Source organism: Triticum dicoccoides, chromosome 5A (assembly GCF_002162155.2).
Source record: "Triticum dicoccoides isolate Atlit2015 ecotype Zavitan chromosome 5A, WEW_v2.0, whole genome shotgun sequence".
Lineage (NCBI taxonomy): Eukaryota > Viridiplantae > Streptophyta > Magnoliopsida > Poales > Poaceae > Triticum > Triticum dicoccoides.
Genome location: NC_041388.1, coordinates 36,038,222 through 36,050,895, shown reverse-complemented (window position 1 = coordinate 36,050,895; position 12,674 = coordinate 36,038,222). Strand labels below are relative to the sequence as shown.

At 47.8% G+C, this 12,674-nt stretch overlaps 2 pseudogenes; both read right to left on the bottom strand.

Moving 5' to 3' along the window:
• Positions 1 to 11,455: 11,455 nt before the first annotated feature.
• On the bottom strand, positions 11,456 to 11,531 carry LOC119304568 (annotated as a pseudogene).
• A 363-nt stretch (positions 11,532 to 11,894) lies between these two features.
• On the bottom strand, positions 11,895 to 11,969 carry LOC119304559 (annotated as a pseudogene).
• Positions 11,970 to 12,674: the final 705 nt, after the last annotated feature.

Sequence of the window (12,674 nt, the reverse complement as noted above, 5' to 3'; positions counted from 1 at the left end):
GAGTGTCCTCATGAATATTCAATATTTTCTCATATTGAATATAAAAAATATCATCAAATTTTAAAAAATATTCATGAATTCAAAAAGTGCCCATGAAATTTAAAAATATTCATGATATCAAAAGGTGCCCATGAAATACAATCGAGAAATGAAGACTACGATTTAAATACAATCGATCTTAGCTAGCTATTTGTTCACAATCTTCTTGCCCTTCTTTTTCGCAAATGGAGTTCTTTTAACGGACGTCCTTTAGGTAGGGTGGTCCTACTTCTTCTTGTGGTGTATGCTGCTACTTCATCGTCGTCGTCATGTTCCATCTTCGGGTCATCGTACTTGTCGAAGTCTTGCTCATTGGCGACTCCATCCATTCCGATGATCTTCCTTTTGCCTCTCCTCACGACAACACGACTGGGCTTTGACGGGTCGGTAATGAAGAACCATTGGTCCACTTGGGAAGCCAGTACCCATGGCTAATTTTTCGCGATGACGTTTGCGCCCGCGGTCTTGGATTTGGCTTCGGGTATAACCATGGTGGTGAAATACCGGTCTTCTTTTAGGACGTTCTTGGCCCATCTGACACGGAACATCGGGACCTTCTCTCCAGCGTAGCTCAGCTCCCAGATCTCCTCGATCCTTCCGTAGTATCTGTCCTTGTCGTTACCGATGTAGGATTCCATCGTTACCTCGGAGTTCTGATAACCATCGCTCTTCATGTCCTTGTCCTCGGTGTAGAATGTGTAGCCGTTGATATCGTACGCCTCATAGGTCATCAGGTTGTGCTCGGCGCCCTGTGACAAGGTGAATATGAGTTGTTCTTCCGCGTAAGAATCCTCATGTAAAGGGTACGACAGAAGCTTCTGCTTGAACCAACGCGTGAAACATGAGTTGTGCTCTTTGATTATATCTCCATCCGTCCTCTGTTGGCCTTGGTCATTGTACATCTTCTCAATAAAGGTTTTGTGCTCTACCACCCAAGGATCGGCCACTTCTATGTGTTGTACCATGACTAGGTTTGCTCTTTCAAAGTCGGCGAGTCGACCCTCGAAGTCGACATGCATTTCGCGGCGACCCTCACGGTGACCCCATCCAGCGAGCCTGCCGAGGTGCCTGTTGACGGGCAGACCAACGGGGTTCTCGATGCCTAGATAATTCGTGCAATAGGAGATGCACTCTTCGGTCAGAAAGCCCCTGGCTATGCTTCCCTCTGGACGTGACATGTTGCGAACGTATCCTTTGATGAAACCATTCATCCTTTCGAGCGGAATCATGTTGTGCAGGAACGTCGGCCCGAGTTGGATGATATCCTCCACGATATGGACCAGCAGATGCACCATAACGTCGAAGAATGCGGGCGGGAAGTACATCTCAAGCTCGCATAGTATCACCACGATCTCTTCCTGTAGCCTTCTGAGTTGCCTCACGCCAACCGACTTCCGAGAGATGACGTCGAAAAAGTTGCATAGGCCAAATAGTGTTTCACGGACGTGTGCGTCCATGATCCCACGGATTGCAACTGGAAGTATCTGCGTCATTAGCACGTGACAGTCGTGAGACTTCATCCTGCTGAACTTCTACTTCGCTGGGTCTAGGTATCTTCTTATCTTCCCCGCGTAATCGTAAGGAAGTTTTACTCCTACGAGGCAGGTGAAAAACTGCTCGATCTCCTCCTGACTTAGAGTGAAGCATGCGGGAGGGTAGTCATTTCTGGTCTTCTTGGCCTTTTTGCCTTTGCGACGACTTTTCTGTGTCCTGCTTTGCCTCATCATCATCATCATTAGCGTGAAGCTCCTCCCTGATGCCCATTGATTTCAAGTCTGCCCTTGCTTTCGGGCCATCTTTGGTCCTCTCTGGCATGTTGAGCAGGGTACCAAGCAGACTCTCGCACATGTTCTTCATGATATGCATGACATCAAGGCTGTGAGGCACACGGTGGATCTTCCAGTACGGCAAGTCCCAGAAAACAGACCTCGTTTTCCATACCTTCAGCAGCGGCTCTGGCGCCTTTCGCTTCTTTCCCGGCTCTGGCGCCTTTTGCTTCTTTCTCGGCAGTGGGCAATGAGGGAGTCCTGGATTAGGGGGTGTCTGGATGGCCGGACTATACCTTCAGCCGGACTCCTGGACTATGAAGATACAAGATTGAAGACTTCGTCCCGTGTCCGGATGGGACTTTCCTTGGCGTGGAAGGCAAGCTTGGCGATGTGGATATTCAGATCTCCTACCATTGTAACCGACTTTGTGTAACCCTAACCCTCTCCGGTGTCTATATAAACCGGAGGGTTTTAGTCTGTAGGACAAGAATCTCAACATACAACAATCATACCATAGGCTAGCTTCTAGGGTTTAGCCTCCTTGATCTCGTGGTAGATCTACTCTTGTACTACCCATATCATCAATATTAATCAAGCAGGACGTAGGGTTTTACATCCATCAAGAGGGCCCGAACCTGGGTAAAACATTGTGTCCCTCGTCTCCTGTTACCATCCGCCTAGACGCACAGTTCGGGGACCCCTACCCGAGATCCGCCGGTTTTGACACCGACATTGGTGCTTTCATTGAGAGTTCCTCTGTGTCGTCGCTTTTAGGCCCGATGGCTCCTTTGATCATCAACAACGATGCAGTCCAGGGTGAGACTTTTCTCCCCGGACAGATCTTCGTCTTCGGCGGCTTCGCACTGCGGGCCAATTCGCTTGGCCATCTAGAGCAGATCGAAAGCTACGCCCCTGGCCATCAGGTCAGATTCAGAAGTTTAAACTACATGGCTGACATCCGCGGGGACTTGATCTTCGACGGATTCGAGCCACAGCCAAGCGCGCCGCACTGTCTCGATGGGCATAATCTAACTCTGCCACCGAACAGTGTCCTGGAGGCCGCACGCGCATTGGTTCCGACCCTTAATTCGGAGCCTGTCGCGCCAATCGAGGATGAGTGGTTGGACACCACCTCGGGGGCTACGATCTCAAAGGCGATCGAGCCGAACACCAGCCCCGCACTCTGCATGGCCCGTGACCCTGAGGAGCCGGATTCTTCTCCGGACTCCGAGCCCTCTGCGCACCTGCCAATCGAATCCGATTGGGCGCCGATCATGGAGTTCACCGCCGCGGACATCTTTCAGCACTCGCCCTTCGGCGACATCCTGAAGTCACTAAAGTCTCTCTCTCTCTATCAGGAGAGCCCTGGCCGGACTACGGTCAGCAAGGATGGGATACGGATGATGAAGAAATTCGAAACCCACCCACCACCCATTTGGTAGCCACCGTCGAAAATTTAAACGACGTGCTCAACTTCGACTCCGAAGACATCAACAACATGGACGACGATGCAGGAGACGCAGATGAACCAACGCCTATAGGGCATTGGACAGCCACCTCATCTCATGATGTGTACATGGTGGATACCCCTAAAGGTAGCGACAACGAGGAACACGGGGATGGAACGAAGGATCGATCCCTTGAAAAACAATCAAAGCGTCGGCGTAAACGCCGACCCAAGCCCCGCCTCGATACAGACTCAGCCATAGAACAGGATGAGCCGGCAGACGACGAGCATGCCTTAGAGCAAACGTCCGAACAGGGCAGCCCGGATAAAGAAACCGAACATCCCTCCCCCGGTGAAAATGGCATTTCGGACGACCTTGCGCCGGATAAGCCCACGGAGAAGAACCTCCACAAGAGGCTCGTTGCAACCGCACGCAGCCTGAAAAATCAGAAGCGGAAGCTAAAAACTGCGGAAGATGCACTCAGGATCAGATGGAGTAAAGTAATCAATACCGCAGATAAATACGGCAACAACCGCCGCGCTAAAAGCTATCCGAAGCGAAAGCTACTGCCTGAATTCGACGAAGAGGCCTTAGAGCCCTCGCACTCAAAAAGTAAGAAAGCCACACGGTCGGATAGACGACCCCATGGCCAACATAAAGCGGCAAGCGGCGCCGCACTTAAGCCGGCACGCGACCCACTTACAGATTTGCATCAAAAAGATGGCCCAGCCAGGTCCATTTACGGGCCAAGAAAGCAAGCTCTCGTAAGCAATGCAATAAAGCCATTATCAGAATCCGGCACACCCAAATACAGGGGCGCCGCACACCCCCTATGTTTCATCGATGAGGTCCTGAATTATGAATTTCCAGCGGGATTCAACCCCGTAAACATAGAGGCATATGATGGAACAACAGACCCTGGAGTCTGGATGGAGGATTACATCCTCCACATACATATGGCTAGAGGAGATGACCTCCACGCCATCAAATATTTACCCCTCAAGCTTAAAGGACCAGCCTGGCATTGGCTTAAAAGCCTTCCTGAAAACATAATTGGAAGTTGGGAGGAGCTCGAGGACGCTTTCCGAGCAAATTTTCAAGGGACCTATGTCCGCCTTCCGGATGCAGACGATCTCAGTCACATCACACAACAGCCCGAAGAGTCAGCTTGGCAGTTCTGGAATAGATTTCTTACTAAGAAGAATCAGATAGTCGACTATCCGGACACTGAAGCCCTAGCAGCTTTCAGGCACAATGTCCGAGACGAGTGGCTCGCCAGACACGTCGGCCAAGAAAAGCCAAGAACAATGGCCGCATTAACAAGCCTCATGACCCGCTTTTGCGCAGGAGAGGACAGCTGGTTGGCAAGATGTAGCACCAGCGACCCAAGTACATCTGAAACTAGGGATGGAAACGGAAAACCGCGACGCAACAAGGATCGTCGCCGGACTAAGGAAAACAGTCCGAAGAGTACGGCAGTCAACGCCAGATTCAAAAGCTCACGGCAGAATCAGAAAAAGCCGCCCCTCCAGGATAACAGAGATGATTTATCCAACCTAAACAAAATCCTGGATAGGATATGTCAAATACACAGTACTCCCGGAAAGCCTGCTAACCATACCCACAGAGATTGTTGGGTTTTCAAACAATCCGGCAGACTCAACACCGAACACAAGGGGCTCGACACACCAAGCGAAGACGAGGACGAACCTCAAAAGCAGAGCACCAGGAAACAAAAGAATTTCCCACAAGAAGTAAAAACAGTAAACTTACTTCACATAACAAAACGTGCGGCGCCCAAGGTAGGCGCCACACGACCTATCCCAAAGGGGTCCCACCACTGGTTGTCAAAACCAATCATCTTCGATCATCTGGATTATTCTAGAAGTATCAGGAACGCAGGCTGGACTGCCTTGGTACTCGATCCAATAATTGGCGGAATCCAGTTTTCAAATGTCCTCATGGACGGTGGCAGTGGACTAAACCTGATATATCAGGACACAATCCGTTACATGGGGATAGACCCAACAAGAATTTGCCACAGCAAAACCTCCTTTCAAGGGGTAACGCCTGGTCCGGACACCCACTGCATGGGTTTTCTCCGGCTCGAAGTAATATTCGACTCTACCGATAACTTCCGCCGCGAAAAGCTGACTTTCCACATCGTCCCATTCTCAAGTCGCTATCAAGCACCGCTGGGACGCGAAGCTTTCGCCCGCTTTAACGCAATACCGCATTATGCATCTCTTACGCTTAAGATGCCCGGTCCATGAGGCATCATATCCTTGAAGGGGAAGCATTGAGTACGCCTCCCCCGAGCGGAGGATTATGCGGCCGCTTTAACAGCCCCACAATACAATGGCTTCACCAGCCAGAACATCCGAACAGGTCATTAAGACCACAGACACGGATAGACGAGTCCGGCACAAAAGTATCATTGATAAATGCTCAGTGGCCATATACCCCTACCCTAGGGGCTCCGCACATATAAAATAAGAGACAATAAAGCTCAATTTTACATATTTTACTTTATACTTTTTTTATTTAATATAACTTTTGATCGGCACGCCCTTTTTTCAACTTAGTTCCTCTCTTTTACAGATGAACATCATGCTGCGCTCGTCCAGGATATGGCACAACGGAGACACAGGCGCAGACGTGCAGTAGGGACTCGTTCCAAGGATTCTTTTCAGATTAAGACACTGCGTAAACCTTTTTTACTGTCTCTTGTTGATACACATCCCCTGGTTCTATAACCAAGGAGGAGGCTGGCGTCTTGGCATGTGGCCACGTCAGAATTCCTGCGCGTACCTGGACACTAGGGGCTTATACCTAAGAGCGTTACTTCGCCCGCTCTCATAAAGACCGAATACCTTAGGGAGTGTTCGGCGTCGCGAGTTTGGCCTTATATGCATCAGCTCCGAATCATGATTTTGGTCAAATGTTGGGTTGCCCGGCTCCTGTGTTCAGCCACCTTATGTTCCGCCCTATCGGCTAAGGCGGCACCAGGAGAACTACTGCGATTGTGCCCCGGTTCGGCCAGGCGAGCACCTTAGTAGAGAAAGCCGAAAATCGACTGTCATGATATAGCGTGAGACTGGTCAACCACTCGATGACTCTCCGGAATCTATAGGATTCCTCCGCATTAATGAAGGGCCGTTTCCCGGCCAGGCACATACGCGTCCCGAATTCGGGCGAGCGCAGTCGCCACCAAGGGCTATCTAAAGAGTCCCACTGTCAAGCTCCTATGGCTAAGTGAAAGTGTTAAAGCATTATAGTCCGATTGCCTAGCTCGTTGCGCCATCATCTCCTTTGTAGGACCAAGACGTTGGATTAAGTGTGAAAATGCGCCTTCTGCGAGCACCCCCGCACTATGTGCGTGGGGGCTGAAACCAACGACTGCCATCTTTCAGATTATATATATATATATATATATATATATATATATATATATATATATATATATATATATATATATATATATATATCTTAAAACGGCCGCACAGGAGGTGTTCAACATACTTGAAGGCACAAGTATAAAAGGCCACTACAATTCATCAAAATATTACTTTATAATTAAATATGCTATCAGAACATAGCATCCTTCGAGCACTGCGTCTCTATTACACGAGCGCCTTCAAGGACTTCCTGAAAATAGTGCTCGGAGGGTACTCGGCTTTTGTCCGAATCTTGGGATGCAACAACGGTGGTCTCCATCTCCGCCCAGTATATCTTGACACGGGCAAGAGCCATCCGTGCGCCCTCTATGCATGCTGACCTCTTCATTGCATTGATACGTGGCACCGCATCAAGGAATTGCTGCACCAAGCTGAAATAACTCTTCGGCTCCAATCTCCCCGGCCACAAATGACCCATGACGCACTTCATGGCGAGTCCGGACAACCTATTCAGTTCGGCCCATTGAGCCAGACGATCGTCCACCGCCAGTGGACGCTCTGGATTGTGGAACTGCGACCAGAAATGTTTTTCCACTTCGCGATCTTCTTGATCTCGAAAGTGTTCGGTCGCATCAGCAGTACTCGCTGCCAAATCCAGATAGGTGTCCTCCACACTCCACATCCGGTCCAACGGAGCAAACTTCGGATCGCAAAACTTCCTCCACAGCATAAAGGGCTTTCCAGCCCCAATCTGTCCGGCCTGACGCAGTCCCTCCTTCGCAGCTCTCATCGCAGAGCGAGCGTCCTTGGCATCAGCAACGGCCTTCTCTAAGTCCGTCTGCCTCGCCCGGTCTTCTTTTTCAAGAAGCTTGCAACGGTCAGCAACGCTCTTTAACTTCACGGCCATCTCGGCCATCTCCTTCTTGCTTCGACAGTGAGCAGCCTGTTCGGCTCGCAGCTCTTCAAGGGCCTTCTCGGCAGCCGCATCCCTTTCTCTGGCTTGTTCCTTAGCTCGGGCAAGTTCCGCCCGAAGACTCTCCACGGCGGCCGCACCATCTGCGTCAAGCACACACATTGTAAGATATCGGCATAAAGCTCCTCTTACCAGGTGCCGCCCAAGGAATTACATACCTTGAGCCTCATCAAGCCGTTTGTTGACAAGCGCGATGTCGGCATCTGCCACGTCAAGTTGTCGCTTTAGTTCAGCAAAATCATCAGTTCGGCTCGATTCCGGACACCTCGCCACCTACATTTAAAGGCAACATTTTAGACCTGGGATTATGATCCTCTGCACGCTGTCACTTCTGACAACGCACAGAGTCTTAGGGGCGACTATCTACACAGGGCGCATCTTATTTATACGCAACTGACAAAAATGTACATTATCTAACGTACCTCAAAACCCGTCAGTAAGCTTCTAACGGCCTCGTACAATCCGCTTTCCGCGGATGAAATCCTTTCAATCACCATGCCCATCAATGCACGGTGCTCCTCCGAGATAGAAGCTCGCCCCAGCAGATTCTTTAGCTCCTCCGGTCGAACACCAGACGGTGCTGGACCTGTCCAACGGCCTCTTTCGAAGGACGGACGTGGAGAACCTTGGGGGGCCTCATAGTCTTCCGCCCCTGCCGGATTCGGAGAAACCCTCCGCGACAACACCTCAGGGTCGCCTGCCTCGCTGGGTGGTACGGCAAGGGGAGGCGTCCCGCTCTCCATCATCTGCTGAAGAAGGTCCCCCGAAGACGAGCTCTGCTGAGAAGGGCTGAGGTCCGAACTACAAGGTAAAATTTCGATTAATCTTCTCTGGTTTAAAGCAAGGATCTTTCTCTCAAAAAATATAATCTTTCTCTACTTACGGCTCGCTGGAGGGCTGGACCCCTTGAGGGCACAGTTCGGCTGAGGTATTCCCCGGCGTAGGACCCTCTGACGAGGATTTTTTTCCCCGCTTGGAGGCCGCAGCCTCCGGGTTTTTAGAGGCAGTCCTTTTCTTCCCCGGAGGAGAGGAATTTTTGGTTCCTTCCCTCCAAACAGCCTCCTTCGAGGAGACTGTAGCTTCCTTGTCCCCTCCCTCACTTTCCTTCAAAGGCACAATCTTCAACATCCTGGCTAGGACGGAATCCGGCCTGGTCTCAGGGAGGGGAGTCGGACACCTTATCAGCTTTGCTTTCGCTATCCACTCCTGTTTAAGGGGACAGCTCTTTTAGGGGCAAGTTTATGACAAAATATGTGGATAACGAGTCCGGGCAAAAGGCTGCTTACTTGAGTATCCGGGCGATTGCAGCTCAGGCCTGCGTCCTCGGTCAAAATCGGACACATTGATTGTGATCCGAAGAACAGTTTATACATCTCCGTGGGTGTTGCGCCCATAAAATGCTGGAGAGCTCGTGGTCCCTCCGGATTAAACTCCCACAGGCGAAGGGAGCGATGTTTGCCGGTGTAGGATCAGAAGTATGTCTAGAGGGGGGGTGATTAGATTACTTGACCAAATAAAAACTTAACCTTTTCCCAATTTTAGTTCTTGGCAGATTTTAGCTACTTTAGGACAAGTCAAGCAATCATCACACAATTCAAGCAAGCATGCAAAGAGTATATAGGCAGCGGAAAGTAAAGCATGCAACTTGCAAGAATGTAAAGGGAAGGGTTTGGAGAATTCAAATGCAATTGGAGACACGAATGTTTTTCCCGTGGTTCAGATAGGTGGTGCTATCCTACATCCACGTTGATGGAGACTTCAACCCACGAAGGGTAACGGTTGCGCGAGTCCACGGAGGGCTCCACCCACGAAGGGTCCACAAAGAAGCAACCTTGTCTATCCCACCATGGCCATCGCCCACGAAGGACTTGCCTCACTAGCGGTAGATCTTCACAAAGTAGGCGATCTCCTTGCCCTTACAAACTCCTTGGTTCAACTCCACAATCTTGCCGGAGGCTCCCAAGTGACACCTAGCCAATCTAGGAGACACCACTCTCCAAGAAGTAACAAATGGTGTGTTGATGATGAACTCCTTGCTCTTGTGCTTCAAATGATAGTCTCCCCAACACTCAACTCTCTCTCACAGGATTTGGATTTGGTGGAAAGAAGATTTGAGTGGAAAGCAACTTGGGGAAGGCTAGAGATCAAGATTCATATGGTAGGAATGGAATATCTTGGTCTCAACACATGAGTAGGTGGTTCTCTCTCAGAACATATGAGTTGGAAGTGTGGATGTGTTCTGATGGCTCTCTCCCACGAGTGAAGAGGAGGTGGAGGGGTATATATATAGCCTCCACACAAAATCCAACCGTTACACACAATTTACCAATCTCGGTGGGACCGAATCAACAAGCTCGGTCAGACCGAAATAGTAAACCTAGTGACAGTTAGAGATTTTCGGTGGGACTGACATGCAACTCGGTAGGACCGATATGGTTAGGGTTAGGGCATAACGTAATCTCGGTGAGACCTATTACACAAACTCGGTGAGACCAATTTTGGTAATTAGCTAACCAGAGAGTTGGTCAGGTAAACTCGGTGGGACCGATTTGCTCTTTCGGTGAGACCGAAATGTTACAAAAGGGAAACAGAGAGTTTACATTGCAATCTCGGTGGGACCGATCCGCTCTTTCGGTGAGACCGAAAAGTTACGAAAGGGAAACAGAGAAATTGCAATCCCATCTCGGTGAGACCGAGATCCCTATCGGTAGAACCGATTTCACTACAAGAAATATGTCAACTTATGACCACCACTATTGGTCACTGAATGGTCACAAATTTCCATATATGACCTTTTTGTGACCAAAAACATAAGGTCAAAAGCTGGGCGTCGTAAACTGACTATAGCGACCTTTCTTCTGGAATGGTCGCAAACGTTTATGACCAAAATATGTCCACTGTGGCGTTTTGGTCACTAGCAACCTCTCCAGGCCACGTAGGCATCCAGCGTGGCAAGCTGATGTGGCACAAGATTCAGCCCGGTCCAATTCAGTTTTCTACATGGGCCTAGCCCGACAATTCGGCCTTTTATTATTATTTTTTCCTTGTTAATTCTGGTCGGCTTCATGGGCCAAGCCCAATGTTGTAGCCTTTTTTATTGTTGGCCCGTGGCCTTTTATTATTTATTGCTTTTCTATTTTCAGCCATTATATATTCAAGCTGGCCCCACTAGTCAGATGGGTCCCACTTGTCATGATCATCTCTCAAATTGGTCCCACATGTCAGAAATGTACAAAATTGACAGATTATTTTCATAAGTGGACCCATTGGTCAAGTTTCCATTTCACAAGTTTTTAGATCATATAAATAATCAAAAAGAATCATCAAATATACCACTAAATAAATCTATTACAATCTTTACAACACATATATGCTACAATATGCTACTCCTCACCAAGTAGAACTTGACGGCTTCACACTTCACGGCTTCACACTTGCTTCATACTTCACGGCTTCACACTTCCTGGCTTCACACTTGAGCATCTGTAAAAGAGGAACAACCACAAATTTAAATCTCAATTGCAGTATATGCAGAAGTAGTTCAAAGTTGAAACAACATCAATTAAACACACACGCACATAAACATAGGAGTCAAAATGCAGTATAGGACCAGGACAAGGAAACTCCTGTTATCAAATCAACACACAGCTTGTAGCAAAACAGCACAGAAACATGTGGATATCTCATGTGAGCATCATGTTGTGGTTTTATTAAACAATGATATAGCAACATAATACAATATCTTCAATGCAAACCAGCAAGAGAATTGCTCCTGCTAGCTGCTGTTGCTGCCACAAAACGCATGACACATTAGTTGCAGTACAAGCTATGGATCAGAAGTAGCTGGTTACACTAATCATGAAATATCAGTGGGAATCCGAACGATTTTCTTCATCACCCGGAATCATGCAGTTCAACCCAACAGAACACAATGAGCAATAAGGTTCATAACCAATGAAGGAATGCATTTACAGTCAGTCTAAAGCAGTAAAAATGTGCAAATGTACTTCAGGAGATGGCGTGACCCGTCGATTTTCTTCATCTCCCAGGTAATGCACATCTCATCAGCCAGCAGAACACAAAAAAGAGGATACGAAAATTACTGCTAAGAGGTTTGCAAAAAATCAAAGGAAAGTATTTGCTCAATAATAAAGGAGTACTCCCTCTGTAAACTAATATAAGAGTGTATAGATCACTAGTTTAGTATTCTAAACACTCTTATATTAGTTTACGGAGGGAGTACATATGTAGTCCAAGAGATGGCATGATCCGTCAGAAGTATCTGGTTGTAATAATCATGAAAATCAGTGGGAATCCGAACAATTTTCTTCATCACCCAGATCATGCACATCTCAGCCAGCAGAACATCACAAGTAACATATGTAAAACAATGATTCTGAGCATGAGCAAACAATGATTCTGAGCATGAGCAAACAATGATTCTATTAGAGTACCAGCAAATCAGACTGAACTTTCATGGAATGATTAGTATAACTAGACCCATTTTAGTTTAGCATTACATAAAAGACTAGTAGCAGTCGCACAAGCGACTATTGAGCACTGAAGAAACAGGACAGGGAAACAACATACCCTGATGGTGCCCAGGCTGCAGCCTCAGAACCCTGCAAAACCACAAGCGACGTTAACATCAAACACACATATAAGACGCACCATGTTATGAAATGGACATATAAGACGCACATATAAGACGTTAACATCAAATTCATAGTTTAGAAAATTAGTATCTTCTTTGCAAAGGTGAAATGAGATGACTGAACTTGATTTGGCTTTTTAGCTTCCATAATTTCTACTAGCAGCAGATGTTATGAAATGGACTTACTGAATTATCTGAATCATGGAAAGAAATCTGCAACTAGCTTCAGACCATCTATTACACAAACTGAGAAATCTATTTCCATCCAACTACTTTTACTTTTCTACAAGACTACAACAGTTTTAGACAACTCCAAAGTCCTAAATTTGTTCACAGGTTATTCAACACAAGTAAATTTGTTCACAGGTTATCTACAAGATTAGAACAGTTTCA